Raw genomic sequence first — 17,510 nt, 5'->3', positions numbered from 1 at the left:
TGCTTAATCATAAATTAAATATCAATTTTTACATGACCTTTAATTCCTATACAATAGGGGCCAAAAGGCTATAAGGGTCATGCAGGAATACCAGGATGGCATGGGATTGTTGGGTATCCTGGAAATCAGGTTAGTTTTATAATGATCTTAAAATATTGCTCTTTCTACACATCAAAATTTCATTAGTTTATACGTTCTATTTAGTGCCAACCTGCTTTAATATTTACATCTCCTGTAGGGCTATGCAGGATACCCAGGACCAAGTGGAGTAAAGGTATAGTGGATCTTGTTTGACACACTGAAACATCTTAGCAGAAACAAAGAACTGTTTACACGCCAACACTTAGTCAAAAGGTTTTTGAGTTTGTGTTCTTTATTCCTGACCCCAGTCCACTCTGATGAAAGCTGTCATAAAACCTGCCAAGATGCAATTGATTTCCTGCACAGATGAACTTTAAAAAGGTCCCAAAAAATACCACTTTGGTCCACGTCCTTAAATCAACACTCAGAAAAAAAGTCTGGCTATCAGGAATTTTTTTGTGGGATCTTACCATCAAGAAATTTTCCAGTTCTGATCACCCCATTATAGGAAGGATGTTGAGGTCTTGGAGGCATGCATTTTAGGAGATGTGAGCAGCAAGTTTTATACACAGAGAGTGGAGGGATGTTTGGAATGTGCTGCCTGGGGTGGTGGTAGAGGCAAATACATTAAAGACTTCTAAGGGATATGCAGATGGAGTCATATAGTCATAGACTACTACAGCACAGAAACAGGCCCTTTGTCCCATCCAGTCTATGCTAAACTATTAATATGCCTAGTCCCAAGATCTGCACCCAAACCATAGCACTCCATACCCCTCCCATTCATGTACCTATCCAAATTTCTATTAAATGTTGACATTAAACCTACATCCACTTCAGTGAAAGGCACATGATCGTGAGAAAAATGGAAGAATATGGACATTATGTTAAGCAGAAGAGAATAGTTTGGTTACCAACTTGATTACTAGTTTTATTTAGTTCAACACAGCATTATGGCTGAAGGGCCTGTTCCTGTGCTATACTGTTCTAGGTTCAGTGTAACAATAGTGAAGATATTTTTCAGTAAATCATACAGACTAAAGGGACTTGGAAATCTGGAAGACATGGTAAGTTACTAAATAAATCCCATTGTATTTTTATCCCTTTTTAACTTTTGCTCAGCATTATTATATAAAAGCTTCCAATGTTTCTGACTGAGAATCCTGGAGATAAAGTCAATACTGGTTCATTACTATCAGTTTCACCTACCTGTTGCTGAAATTTATCCCCTATTTATTTCTTAAAGTATACTAAACACACATTCAGTATTTATGTCAAAGATCTGAATAGAGAAAAGGATAGGGGGATCTCAGAGATACGTTTTTTTTACATAGAGAGTGGTGGATACGTGGATCATGCTGCCAGGGGTGGTAGTGGTGGACGCTGCCACATTAAGAACATGTAAGAAATTCTTAGTTAGGCACATGATAATAGAAAAATGGAGGGTTATGTAGGAAGGAACAGTTAGATTGATCTTAGAGTAGGTTAAAAGGTATGCACAGCGATGTGAGCTGAAGGGCCTGTACTGTGCTGTAATGTTCAATGTTCTATGATTTAATGAAATAATACTGTGACTGTTTTGAGGATAGTATCTTGTGATATGTCATTTATTTTTCACAAAGATTTAAAATAAAATAAATCAAATAGTGAAAATTAACCTCTCTTATCTTTCAGGGGGACAATGGTGCTGAGGGAATTGAGGGTACTGAAGGTCCAAAGGTTATGTAAAAATATACTTACAAAATTACAATTTAGAGGTACTGAGAAGTAATCATCATAGTAATGACATCTTCCAATGTATTTGGTTTAAGGGTGAAAAAGGAGAAAAAGGACCAAAAGGAGAAGTAAGTCATTCTTACTATCATTTAACAAAGGCAAATGATTAAGAATTTTGATGAGAGTGGAATAGAAATTGCTTCCTTTTGAGTCAGGATCTAGAAAAGGGCATAATCCTAAATGTGGAAATGGATCTTGTTTCTTATCTCCAATAAAATTAACAATATATTTTATAATTTCTCAGATAATTCAAATATTACTCATTCTTTGCTAACAGACTCACGGAGTCTGTCTTAGCTGACTCCTGATCAATCACAACCAGCCCCCACTACATAGTCAATACATATGTTTTCTAATAGGGCCTGAAATTGTGCCAGATGATTATTCAAATGGATTTTTATTTGAGTAAGAATTCAAGGCTTTCAAATTAATATTATATGAGGTATAATTCTTCTTGGAAACAAACATGCTTTTCTATTAAGTACTGTGTTTTCAATGATTTTTATTTGTGCATAAACAACTCTCAATGAAGTAATGTAATGTGTGAATCATGGAATGCATGACTGACAGGCTTCCTAAGTTTTTTTAGCTTTAAGATACCTCCTTAAAGAAGTGTATTATGTATTCATTTTTGGAAGAGTTGTTTGCTAAATACTAACAGTGCTGAAGGATCATCACTATTGTAACATGATTCACCCTCTTTTAATGTCTGTGAAAAATATTTTTTCTCGCTCATCACACTTGAAAGTTTACATTCCCATAATTTTGTAAACCTTTAAGAACAGGATTAAAATTGACATTAAGAGCAGTTGTGGGCTCTCAGTGAAAGTTTAATGGATTTGTTTATTTAGGAGAGAATTGTGTCCTTTTTCCCTTTTTCCTTCACCCCATCGCTGGCATTTGTGGTTTTCTTTGTCCAGGTTCCCATGTTCTGTAATTCCTACACTGTACTTCCTTCCATAAGAATCATTAATTTAGATCCTCTCCTTCAGTTACTTCTGTTCTTCAATATGCCTTAGTATACATTCCAGTTGAACATGCCTTATGAATGCAAGTTTGCAAGTTCTCACTTTTCAGAATATCTATATATAAAAGATTTTTATATTATTTTCTAGCCAGGTGATGAAGGTGATACTGGACCAAGGGGTTTCAAGGGCAAAAGGGGTCCTCCCGGAGAACCAGGCAGAAGGGGTTCTCTTGGAGAATGTGGTCTACCTGGTGATGCAGGCTTGCCTGGGTTTTCTGGACCTGCTGGACCTCCTGTAAGTAACATTTTACATATGAAACAATGTGCATTTACATCATAATTGCAAATGGATTTTGAGTGAATAAAAATATTCTACATCACAATATACAGAAGGGTAAATCAACGTGGTAGAGAAATATATCTGCAATGAGATTATTTATATTATAAATATCCAATAAACCCGAGGTACAGCAATTGTTGTGATGGTTATAAAGGTTATTTGCCTAGAAGTTGGATCACCCAGCACAGTTTTTAAATGCTTTACAATTAAATTTTAATGTCTTGTGTAAATCATGAAAACATTTTTCTTTCCCCTTGGTCCAGTATCACCTTCATCACCTGGCTAGAAAATAATATAAAAATCTTTTATATATAGATATTTTCATCTTATTTATGAAGTTCAACAAGGCATTTCTGGGCATGACTGATACAAGTGCACTTTAGCAGTAAAGCTCACTGCACGCTTGCTAAGTAACGTTATTCACTGTGCATTGTTCAGTTTGAGCACTGCCACTTGGAAATGGGTTATATTTCTCTACTGAAAAGTTGCTGGCCACCTACAGAGAACAAATGACTACATATCATATCTGCTAAATGTGTTCAGGAAGCCATGTTTAAAGGGTTAAAGAATAAAGATCAGCTTTATTTGTCACATGTACTTTGAAACATACGGAGAAATGGTTTGCGTCAATGACCAACAGAGTCTGGGGATGTGTTGGAGGCAGCCGGTATCACCATTCTGGTGCCAAAATAGCATGCCCGCAACTTACTAGCCCTATGTAATGCATACATCTTTGGAATGTGGGAGAAAAATAGAACACCCAGTGCAAATCCATGCAGTCGCAGGGAGAATGTACAAATTCCTTGCAAAGGATGGCATTTGGGTTGTTATTTTAATTTGATATCATTAAAAAACAAGGTGGATGTCCCGGGTCAATACAGAATCATATTGGTTGTAAAGAGAACAGCGTGAACGGAAAGAAGGATGAGGAGAGGTTGAACTAAGTTTACAATCTTTATGTGGAAGTGTACGCTTACAGTCAGCCTTTCCATATTCATTGCAGAATTTATGACTCTAGTTTGCATGAGCCACTATTGGCTAGTGTTCACCAAACAATATGAATAGAATTGATGATGAGGTAAGGGCATACATTGCAGAGGGAACAGCCAACCCATTAAAAAATAAGTACTGTTAGAAAAATGGACTTTTATAGGAGTGTTATATTATTTACATTATTTACAGAGGGATATACAGTAATGCAAAACTAAGATTTTCTAAATTAGAAGTGGCATTCTGGCTGTTTGCTGCTAAGGCTGGAGCTGTAACTATACAATTATAAAACAGGCATCACACTGCACGTATAATATGGTGAATTATGTACAATTCTTATCTATTTTAGGGACCTGTTTTACCTGCCAGTCACGTGATTGAGGTCTGCAAAAGACTCGTTCTTGAACAGATATCACTATATACAAATATGGTGAGAAGAAAATGTATCAATGCTTGCCCTCTTTATGGAGATGTTCCCACAGGGCTTCCTGGACCGAATGGTGAAAAGGGACAACCTGGGAAATCTGTGAGTAATCAGAAAGTTACTGAAAATAAAATGTAAATGGCTATTTAGTGGGTTTTTGTCTTAGAAATTAAAATAACATAAGCTATAAATAAACAGTAGGTCAAGCAGTACCTGTGAAGAAAGAAATGAAGTTAATATGTCACATCAGTTTCCATCTTTCAGAATTGAGAATAGTTCAATAGTTCAATGAATCACCATTTATTTCCTCCATAGGGGCAACTCTAACCCAATGAGTTTCTCCAGCACTTTGTGTGTCCAAAGTATCGCCTTTATCTGCACGTTCAAAGCTTTTATTTTACGATCCTAATTTTCCAAAATCTGAAGAAAGGGCAATTCACCTGAAATCTTAGTCCAGATTGTCTCACTTTCCATAAATATTATCTGATGCTAAGTATTACCAGCACCTGCAGTATTATCATTTGCAGGAGATAGTTAAGAATATAACCAAATACAGTTTTAGTAAGAAAATATGAACCCTCAGCATTTGGTTTCTCAATATAAAGTGACTTCTTGGTCAAACACCTCTGGTTAGTCTGTAACTGGGAACTTAGCTTTCAATAACCTGCCACTTAACTTTCTGTCCCAGTTTACTCTGACCTTCCTGTCTTTGACTACCTGCACTGTTCCAACAATGCCAACACTGGCTTGAGGAACTCCACATCATCTTTGCTGGGGCACATTCTAAACTCACCACTAAATTCAACATTTCAGGTAATCGGGTTTTGCTTTCTTCTGGGGATATTCATTGATATTTCAATTACAATTTTTTCCTTTATTTCTTTTCAGTCTCTAACTGCTGGAACTTAAAATAATAGTTATATTGACAACTTTGTACCCTGTCATTGACATTCTGTCCATCTCTCCCCCTTTCTGCACCTTAAACATGCTTTGTTTTCTCACTTTTTTGGTTCAGATGAAAGATTTTTGATGTTAAATATTGAGCTCTGCTCTCTATCTCTCTGCTGATGTTGCCTGACCTGAGCACTGCTAGCCTTTTCTGTTCTTGTTTCAGTTTAATGTGGAGTTTAGTATTTTGTGATTATCACGTCAATACTACAAAGCCTCCAGCTGAGAAAGTGAGAGAGTTTGGAACTGAATGCCAGGATTCCTTACACTGAGCATGCAATCCAGTAGCTGGGCATATTACTCTCCAAACTTTGGAGGTACACCACAAATTCATTAAAGTTTGAGGTCTTTAGTGATATGCAAAGCAGGAAAAGTAATTTACACTCAATGAAAAATAGGCAAAGAAGTAAACCTGCCTAAGATTTTTAATGAAGAGAATGGGTAGCCATCCAAACTCTAACAAACAAATATTTTTTGAATATACAGATCTATATTCTTTGTCCATATAGTCACTAGATCACAGTGGATTTTGGCTCGTCTTTTGTTTCTTACTCCAAATATACTTGCAGCTCACAAGTTACCAGGATCCTTATTATGTTTCTGGATTTACAATAATGGAAACAAGGTGGCCAATGACCAACAAGGTAATTTTTCAGGTCAAATATCTGATTTTTGAGGATTAACCCATGTCCAACTTGAAATTTAGTTCAGAAGATCTTCCTATGTTGTCACAAATCTATGTACTTTCATTTAACAAAAATGAAACATGCTTTGCTCCATTTGTCACCACCCAGTTATAATTTATCTTCATTGGTCAAGTGATTCTATGTCTTGCCTTTTCTATGAACCCTGTGGTTAATTAGTATTTCTATCAATTTTGCTAATTTGATTTGAACATGGTATTTTTGAACTCTAATTAAACCATTCAAATTTGGTTTTAAGGGTAGGCCAGGAATCAATGGATATGATGGAGGAGGAGGACTAGAAGGGCTCACAGGAGCACTGGGTGATCCAGGACTACAAGGGTCAAAAGGTATGTTTAGTTATAATTATTATAGATATCTAGTTTCTTTGTATATTTTATACTTTATACTTTATTGTCGCCGAACAATTGATACTAAAGCATACAATCATCACAAGCAATATTTGATTCTGCGCTTCGTGCTCCCTGGAGTACAAATCAATAGTAAATATAAAAAATTTAAATTATAAATCATAAATAGAAAATAGAAAAGAGAAAGTAAGGTAGTGCAAAAAAAAAAACCGAGGCAGGTTCGGATATTTGGAGGGTATGGCCCAGATCCGGGTCAGGATCCGTTCAGCAGTCTTATCACATTTGGAAAGAAGCTGTTCCCAAATCTGGCCGTACGGGTCTTCAAGCTCCTGAGCCTTCTCCTGTATCAGTATTTGATGTCACTTTGAAGCTTCATGTCATAAGACCATAAGACAGAGCAGCAGAATTAGGCCATTAGGCCCATTGTGTCTGTTCTGTCATGGCTGATTTATTATCCCTTCAACCCCATTCTCCTGCTTTCTCCCCATAACCTTTGATGCCCTGACTAATCAAGAAACTATCATCCTTTGCTTTAAGTACATCCAATGACTTGGCTTCCACAGCTGTCTGTGACAATGAATTCCACAGATTTACTATCCTCTGGCTAAAGTATCTCCTCATCTCATCTCTGTTCTAAAGGGATGTCCTTGTATTCTGTGGCAATGGTCTCCCCCAAATCAGGAAACATACTCCCTATCTAGGCCTTTCAATATTCAGTAAGTTTCAATGAGATTTCCTTCTAATTCTTCTAAACACCAGTAGGTAAAGGCCCAGAGCCATCTAACGCTCCTCATACTTTAACCCTTTCATATCCAGGAGCATTCTCATGAACTTTCTCTGGACCCTCTCCAATGCCTACATATCCTTTCTTAGATAGGGACTCAAAACCGCTCAAAGAACTACAACAGTGAGGTTCATGCATCAGTTTGCTCTGATCTCATTAGTTTGATCACTATTGCTGTGAATATTTTCTCATCTGTTGTCTTCCTTTTCTCGTGCAAAGTCTTTACTCAGTATGTCTAAACATAATCCACCTCGTTTAAATTTTCTCCCCTAAAAATTTTTGCTCCTCAGTTGGCAGCAATAAAAATCATATTCAAAGAAAAAAATCCTCTTGTGCCTTCAAGATACTGTAGTCACTGGATCTTAATCAGGATGCTGTAGGTGAGATACCTTGTAATCTATAAGTGAGCAGCTTTGGTCTGTGGTTAAATGTGAGATCAAGGAAGGTAATTCTGCTCTTCCCTACTCTATATTCAAGTCAACGTTTAACAAACTTGTTTAGTGATTCCCTCAAAATCCAATGTGCAGCATGCAGAACTATATGCAGTTACCAACACTGTTGACTGTATCAGGACAACATTATAAAGGTATATTGTATGCAAACAATTGCTTTAAAATTTGTCTGTATAATATATAACATGATATTGTGCAGACTGATATTAAACCACTTATTTGTATATATACATTGCATCAGTCTTCCTAGAAGCCTGGCCCTGGATGCCATTTTTTTTGTCACGTGTCAATATTGCTTTGCTCTGACTTCTGACCCTGCTGATCCTGTCTGGCACCTTAGAGACTACCACTGACCAAAGACTGACATGGCATCATTGTTCAAGCTCTTTGCATCAAATATTTTGAGAATGAATGTATTTACCATTTCTCATAGATGAGCTAGGTTGCAATTCCATGAATGTTCTTCCAAGTGTCCTACTACGTACTTCAGTATTGCAATGAACTACTGCTCTATAGCTTCATTTTAGGTTGCTGGGCCTCTTAATAAACCAAGCCAACTGAAAGAGCACTGGCATGACATGAGGAAGTGGATAGGAGTGTTGAAAACCTGAGGAATGCATAATACCATTACCATTTGTGGAGAACAGGAGTTAGCATTTCAATTGATTTGTAGAAGCACTTGATCCTAATTTTTTAAAATTATAATCATATACATAAGAAATTAGAGCCTTGTTAGCCTAGGAACTACATAAGGAAGCTAAGATTGGTAAAACCATTCCTAATTGAAAGGCTACATCTCTCACACATCCATTCCACTTATGCTAGATCACAAAACCAGGGTAGTTTTATTGGGAGTGACCACTGCATAAATCTTGTCAAGATGAATTCCCAACCACATGAGGATGCTCCTTTCCCTCATTGTGAGCAAAACAATTGCACTGATCATTGACTTCAGGAAGGGGAGAAGACAGTGCACATGCTCCCGTCTTCATCAACTGTGCTGAGGTTGAGAGCTCCAGATTCCTAGGAGTGGACATCACCAATAGCCTGGCCTGGTCCAGCCACTGCTAAGAGAGCAGCACAGAAATTAGCCTCTTCTCCACGCACCCGGATCAAAGCATAATCAAACACCTTAGCCACTCCAGATATCCTCCTTCCCATCAGGCAGAAGATACAACAGCCTGAAACCACATACAGTACCACCAGACTCAACCACAGATTCTACCCCACTACTGAATTGTTCCCTAGTATAATAAGATGGACGCTTGATCTTACAATCTGCCTCATTGTAATCTTGCACTTTATTGTCTATCTGCAATGCACTTTCCCTGTAGCTGTTGCATTTTATTCTACGTTTGTTTATTAATTTATCTTGCACCATCTCAATGCACAGTGTAATGATTTTTTTCGGTATGAACAGTATGCAAGACAAGCTTTTCACTACACCTTGGTACACATGACAATAATATTCCAATTCCACCTTAATTAGAAAATTCTCTGCAGTTTGCTAATCTCAAAGTAGCAAAAAGTCTTTGTGGTAAAAGGTCTCGCAGTGAAAGTTTCACACGTTTATCACATTCCAGGTGAACATGGAGATCCCGGTGACAAAGGTTCTCAAGGTGCCGGGCTCCCCGGATTTATAGGATCACAGGGCTCAAGAGGTAAATCTGTTTCATAAATTTGTATTATGTATTAAAATAGCTTCTGGTTTAACTTGGATAAGGTAGTATCATATATAACAATTGGCTCGACCAGCACATGTTCGTCTAGGGGAAAACAACTCCTGGCCCCGCCAGACTCAGAAATCTTGTTTGTGTGGATGCTGCGTGATGTGTTGCCCGGTTACAAATCTGCAACGCAAAATATCAAACAGTACACAATATGCGATTAAACAATTGATTTTTATAATTCTTAATTTGACTATATGGTTAGTAAAGAAACAAAAAAAGAAAAGGGCCCATTCTTATGAAACAGTCTACTGCGCATCGTTGGAGCTCTCTGTTCTTTCATTTGTTCCCATTGACCTCCAAGTGTAGCTGGCCCTCGGACCATTGCTCCTCAATCCACTCCGTTCGGTGGTCTTCCAACTCTCTCCATTCGCATCCTCTCTCTCCATCGCTCCCTGACAAAAGAAAATCCCGGCTCCCAGACACACAAGAAAGAACAACATTTCTCCCATTGGTTAACATACATTACAAAGTGCCGTTATCTCTAGCCATAACCCAAACATTGCTGTTACAGAGAAACCATGACCTTAACAGTGGAACATTACATAAAAGCCATTACATTAGCCTTGGCAGTGAAACCTTACAGCGTGTTGCACATAATTCTACATGAGTAATTCAATTACAATAGAAGTAAGCCAACCATGAAGGAAAATTATCAGAGCAGGTCCCAGGTCATGAACTTCACCCCCTTAATTTATAGGTGGTATTTGGCATCGTTCAAATACCATCTATAAATTTGCTGACGATACAACCATTGTTGGTAGAATCTCGCGTGGTGACGAGAGGACGTACAGGAGTGAGATATGCCAAGTAGTGGAGTGGTGTCGCAGCAACAACCTGACACTCAACATCAGTAAGACGAAAGAGCTGATTGTGAACTTCATGAAGCGTAAGACGAAGGAACACATACCAATCCTCATAGAAGGATCAGCAATGGAGAGAGTGAGCAGTTTCAAGTTCTTGGATGTTAAGATCTCTGAGGATCTAACCTTATCCCAACATATCGATGCAGTTATAAAGAAGGCAAGACAGCGGCTATACTTCATTAGGAGTTTGAAGAGATTTCGTATGTCAACAAATACACTCAAAAACTTCTATAGAAGTACCGTAGAGAGCATTCTGACAGGCTCCATCACAGTCTGGTATGGGGAGGGGGGTGGGTCCACTGCACAGGACCAAAAGAAGCTACAGAGGGCTGTAAATTTAGTGGGCTCCATCTTGGGTCCTAGCTTACAAAGTACCCAGGACATCTTCAAGGAGCGGTGTCTCAGAAAGGCAGCATCCAATATTAAGGACCTCCAGCATCCAGGGCATGTTCTTTTCTCACTGTTACCATCAAGTAGGAGGTACAAAAGCCTAAAGGCACACACTCAGTGATTCAGGAACAGCTTCTTCCCCTCTGCCATCTGATGCCTAAATGGACATTGAACTCTTGTACACTACCTCACTTTTTTTTAAATGTATAGTACTTCTGTTTATTGCACAACTCTTAATCTAATCAATATACGTATACTGTAATTGATTTATTTATTATTATTTTTTTTTCTTCTATATTATGTATTGCATTGAACTGCTGCTGCTAAGTTAACAAATTTCACGTCACATGCCGGTGATAATAAACCTGATTCTGATTCTAAGTAGGTCTTCATTAAGTTAAATATATAACTTTTAGAGTTCTCCCTTGGGATCACAAAACGCTCCACCTTCCTGGCCTTCCCCACTTGAATCTCATGTCCAATCATTACAGGGACCTTCATTAATCTCTCATCCGATTTTTGTTACCACCAAACTTTTTCTTATCTGGCCCTCATCACTTTCCTAACTATATTCAGAATCAGGTTTACTGCCATGAAATTTGTGTTTTGCAGCAACAAAACAGTGCAAGACATAAAAATTACTATAAATTACATACTAAATAGTGCAAAAAATGAAATAATGAGATAGTGTTCATGGATGATTCAGAAATTTGTTGATGGAAGAGAAGAAGCTGCTTCTGAATCACTGACTTTGGGTCTCCAGGCTGCTGTACCTCCTCCCAGATGGTAGCAATGAGAAGATGGCATGTTCCAGATGGTGATAGATGCCATCTTCTTGAGGCACTGCCTCTTGAAGATGTCCTTAATGATGGTGGAGAGAGTTGTGCCCATGATGGAGCTGGTTGAGTCTACAAATCCCTGCAGCCTTTTTTCGATCCAGCGCATTGGAGCCTTTATACCAGGCAGTGATACAACCAGAAGGGTTCAGGCCCGAAACGTCGACTCACCGTGTCCACGGATGCTGCCTGACCTGCTGAGTTCCTCCAGCGTGTTGTGTGTGTTGCTTTGACCCCAGCATTTGCAGACTATTTTGTGTATACAACCAGTCAGAATGCTCTGTAACATATATCTATAGAAATTTGCTAGAGTCTTTGCTGACATACCAAATCTCCTGAAACTTCTAATGAAGTCGAGCTGTTGGCATGACTCCTTTGTGATTGTATCAATATGTTTGGCCCAAGTTAGAGCCTTCAAGATGTTGACATCTGGGAACAAAGTTGCTCATATTTTCCACTGCTGACACCTTAATGAGGACTGGTATGTGTTCTCTTGACTTCCCCTTCCTGAATTCCACAATAAACTATTTAAGGCAAAGGTTGATAGGTTCTTGATTTGTCAGGACAGCAAAGATTATGAGAAGAAGGGAGGAGAATAGAATGAGAGGGATAATAAATCAGCCATGGTGGAGCAGACTTGATAGGACAAATGGCCGAATTCTGCTCCTACGTTTTATGGCCCTATAAATTCCTTGTCTTGCTGATATTGGATGCTGTTGCAATACTACGCAGCAATGCATTATCAATCTTTCCATACCGATTGCACAATCAGTTCCTAAATCAGCTGAACCCAGGTCAAACAATCTGCCACATGATGCTTCAGAAGTTCATCACATGTTCATCAAATGCCAAGGTCTTAATTTCCAACCATCATACCTCCCATACTTGGAGCCCTGACTCCTAACTGCAAGTTAGGTGAAATCAAGACAGTGGATGTTGCCTACATGGACACTTGATAAGGTCCCACATGGATGGTGGTCAAGAAGGTTCAGTTGCTTGGCATTCAGGATTAGATAGTAAATTGAATTAGACATTAGCTTTGTGGAAAAAAAACAGTAGTAGTAAAGGGTTGGCTTTCTGACTGGAGGCCTGTGACTAGTGGTGTGCCAGAGGGATTGGTGCTGGGTCCCTTGTTTGTCACCTATATCAATGATTTGGGTGATAATGTGGTTAACTGAGTCATCAAATTTGTGGATGACACCAAGATTGGAGGCGTAGTGGATAGCGAGGAAGGCTATCATGGCTTGCAGAGGGATCTGCTTCAGCTGGAAAAATGGGCTAAAAATTGGCAGATGGAATTTAATTTAAGTCAAGTGTGAGGTTTTGCACTTCGGTAGGACCACCAGAGTAGGTATTACACAGTGCACAGTAGGGCACTGAGGAGTGTGGTAGAACAAAGGGATCTGGAAATACAGGTCCATAATTCATTGAAAGTGGTGTCACAGGTGGATAGGGCTGTAAAGAAAGCTTCTGGCACATTGCCTTCATAAATCAATGTATTGAGTACAGGAGATGAGATGTTATGTTGAAGTTGTATAAGACATAGGTGAAGCCTAATTTAGAATACTGTGAGCAGTTTTGGTCACCAGCCTACAGAAAAGATGTAAATAAGGTTGAAAGAGTACAGAGAAAATTTACAAAGATGTTGCCAGGTCTTGAGGATCTGAGTTGTAAGGTAAGATTGAATAGGTTAGGACTGTATTCTTTAGAATGTAGATTATTAAGAGGACATTTGATAGAGGTACACAAAATTATGAGGGGTAGACATAGGGTTAATGCAAACAAGCTTTTTCCACTAAGGTTGGGTGGGACTACAACCAGAGGTCATGGGCTAAGGGTGAAAGATGAAAAGTTTAGAGGAACATGAGAAAAACTTCTTCACTCAGAGGGTCATGACAGTGTGGAATCTGCTGCCAACACAAGTGGTGCACGTGAGCTCGTTTTCAATGTTTAAGAGAAGTTTGGATAGGTACATGGATAGTACGGGTATGAAAGGCTACAGTCCCAGTGCAGGTCAATGGGAGTAGGCAGTTTAAATGGTTTTGGCATGGAGTAGATGGGCAGAAGGACCTGTTTCCATGCTGTACTTCTCTATACTCTAAGTGATGTGTTAATTTCTAAATTACTTACCTTATCCTTATGTGCAAAGAAATTTGCAGTTTTATACTAAACATTTTATAGATAAGACCATAAGAATATAAGACACAGGAGCAGAATTAGGTCATTTGGCACATCAGGACTGCTCCACCATTCATCATGGCTGATCCTTTTAATTCTCCTCCTCACTCCCTGGCCTTCTCCCCATAACCTTTTATGCTGTGTCCAATCAATGACCTATCAAACTCTGCCTTAAATACACCCAATGACCTGGCCTCCACAGCTACCTGTGGTAAACAATTTCACAAATTCACCACCCTCTGGCTAAAGAAATTTCTCCGCTTCTCTATCCTGAGTCTGTGCCCTCTTGTCCTAGACTCACCCAACATGCGGAACATCCTTTCCAGATCTACTCTGTCTAGGCAATTCAACATACGAAAGGTTTCAATGAGATCTCCCCTCATCCTTCTAAATTCCAGCAAGTACATACCCAGAGCCATCAAACATTCCTCTTATGATAACCCTTTCATTCCCAGAATCATCCTTGTGAACCCCCCCTGAACCTTCTCCAATGCCAACACATCTTAGATGATGAGCTCAAAACTGTTCACAATACTCAAGGTAAGGCCTCATCAGTGCCTTATAAAGCCTCAGCATCACATCCCTGCTCTTATATTCTAGATCTCTTGAAATGAGTGCTAACATTGCATTTGCCTTGCTCACCACTGACTCAACCTGCAAGTTAACCTTTAGGGTGTTCTGCACAAGGACTCCCAAGTCCCTTTGCATCTCAGATTTTTGGATTTTCTCCCCATTTAGAAAATAGTCTGCACATTTATTTCTACTACCAAAGTGCATGACTATGCATTTTCCAACTTTATCATTTCTAGCCTTGTGCCTTTTCTAATACGTATTATTTTTCTTGCTATTTACATACATAGGTGAGCATGGAAAGCCTGGATCAAGCTTACCTGGACAAGCGGGACAACAAGGTCCACGAGGTCACACAGGGCGACGAGGCCCAAGAGGATATCCAGGACATAGGGGATATCCAGGTGTCTGTATGACAAAAGGATGTGATTAGAATCCATCATTATTCTGGATCATAATGCATTCTATTTCCAGAAAATTTTTGGAATTGAACATAGAACAGTACAACACAGGAACAGGCACTTCAGCCCACTATGTTTTGCTAAACTAATAAAACTAGTAATCAAATGCTCAACTAAACTAATCCTTTTTGCCTACATAACGTCCACATTCTTCCATTTCATGCATTCATATGCCTCTCTGAGCCTCTTGAATGCCTCTATCATATTTGCTACTACCACCAGCCATGGCAGCACATTCCAGCCACCTAGCACTTCCTGTGTTTTAAACAAAAAACTTCCCTACACATTGCCTTTGAACTTAACCCTCACAAATTAAACACATGCCCTCTGATATTAGACATAAACACACTGGGAGAAAGGTACTGGCTATCTACTTTTTATTGCCTCTCTCAATTTTATATATCTGATCTGCCTTCAGCCTCTGCTGCTCCAATGTAAACAACCCAAAATTGTCCCACCTTTATAATACATGCCCTCTCATCCAGACAGAATCCTAGTAAACTTCTCAAAAGCCTCCACATCCCATAATTGGGCAACTAGAACTGAATACAATACTCCAGACTAACTAGACTTTTATAACATTGCAACCTAACTCCCTGACTCCTGAACTTAATTCCTCAACTAATAAAGGCGAGCATGCCCTATGCCACCTTTCATAACCTGTCAACCTGTGTAGTCACTTTCAGGGAGCTATGAACTTGGACCCCAAGATCCCTCTACACACCACCACCTTGAAGGGTCTTGCTATTGGCAGTGTACTGTGCTTTTACATTTGATCTCCCAAAGTTCAACATTTCACATTTGGCTGGGTTAAACTCCATCTGCTATTTCTTTGCCCAGCTCTGCAAATGATCTATATTTCAACTGATCACCGTATCTTCGCCAGTCTTCTATATTATCCACAATATTGTCAATCTCTGTATCATGGGCAAACTTACAAACCTCTATATCTGCAGAGCACCACTAGTCACAGACATTCATCCAAAATAAATCTAATCAACACCAATGGACGCACCAATTCTGAATCCAAACAGCAAATATACTGTGGATCCCATGCATCTTAATCCTCTGGTTGAGCCTCCCATGACCGAGCATGTAAAATGCCTCACTAAAATCCACGTAGACAACATCCAAAACTTCATTATTGTCACCCCTCGCCTATCAAGCTGACTGTCCCTAATTAGGCCATGTTTTTCCAAGTACATATAAATCCTATTACTCCAGTAATTTCCCTACCACTGAAGTGAGACTCACATATCTAGTTTCCTTGATTAACACATCTCTTGCCTCTCTCAATAATTTGGGAGTGTTTCCCATCAGGTGATGGGGACTTATCCACCTTAATGTTCTTTAAGAGACCCAACACTACGTCTTTATTTTGAGATGCCCTAGCAAATTCATGAGAGGAGAAAATGGCGGCGCAACGCAGCTCGCAGCGGCCACTCTGGTGGTGATGTCTGTTATTTGTCAAGTAGGGTACCATGCACAATCCTGATTTGATGGAGATGGACGTGAGAGCATGAAGGAACATCTGGTGAAACTTCTGAAATGCTGCCTGCTTCGCTGCTGCTGCTACTGTGTGATCCAGAATCTCCGGAGGGGAAGGCCCCGAGTCCTCGGCTTTGCTTGTTGCTCGGCGGCCAGGGCGGGGTCGAAGCGCTCGGCAGAGGATGGTGCTCGGTGCTCTGTGTCAAAGGGCTGGTCAGAGGCTCAAAGTTTTCAGACGGACTCAGAGTCCGCTACAGTCCGGTGCTTCCAATGGTGCTGTATCGGCAAGTTTGTGGTGCTTGGAGGTTCATGGCAGGGAGAGTTTCTCCCTTCTACCATCTGCGTGAGATGATGAGGCTATCAGGACTTTGAGACTTCTTTACCATGCCCATGGTCTGCTCTTTATCAAATTACGGTATTGCTTTGTACTGTTGTACCTATATGTTATAATTATGTGGTTTTGTCAGTTCGAGTCATGGTTTGTCCTGTGTTTCTTGTGATATCATTCTGGAAGAACACTGTATCATTTTTTAATGCATGCATTTCTAAATGACAATAAACAAGGACTGAGTGTCCTCATAATCTAAAAAAATTAACAAACTCCACACTGATCTCTATCCTCCACATCCTTCTTGTTGCTAAATACTGATTCAAAGTACTCATGTTCCCTCTTTTATTCTTGAGTGGTCCTACCTGCTCCCTAATTATCCTCTTGCTCTTGACGCACGTCTGGAATATCTTGGGGTTCTCATTACTCCTATTTGCCAAAGGCTTTCCATGGCCCCTCCTGGTTTTCTTAATTCTCTTACTGAATTCTTATTTGGCTTCTTTATAATCCTCAAGGGTTCTGTTTGATTTCAGCTTCCTAAACCTTGCACAGATTTCCTTTATCTTTTGATTAAATTCACTACCTCTCCTGGCATCCAAAGTTCCCTTAACTTGCTCTTCTTTCTTACTATTACCCTGACTATTACCCTGTGTAGTTGATCTTTAAATGCCCTCCATGTGTCAGATGTGGATTTGCCCAAATTCAGCAACTGCCAATTAACTCACCCTAGTTCCTCTTGTAATTTGCCCTGCAACATCCATACTTATCCTTACCTATAGCTAAGTTAAAATTTAAGGAGTTGTGATCACTGTTCCCTAACTTCTCCCACTAAAAAGTCAGTCAGCTGGCT

This window comes from Mobula hypostoma, chromosome 2 (genome assembly GCF_963921235.1).
Source record: "Mobula hypostoma chromosome 2, sMobHyp1.1, whole genome shotgun sequence".
Classification (NCBI taxonomy): domain Eukaryota; kingdom Metazoa; phylum Chordata; class Chondrichthyes; order Myliobatiformes; family Myliobatidae; genus Mobula; species Mobula hypostoma.
The sequence above is the reverse complement of the archived record's forward strand: the minus strand, read 5'-3'. Positions refer to the sequence as shown.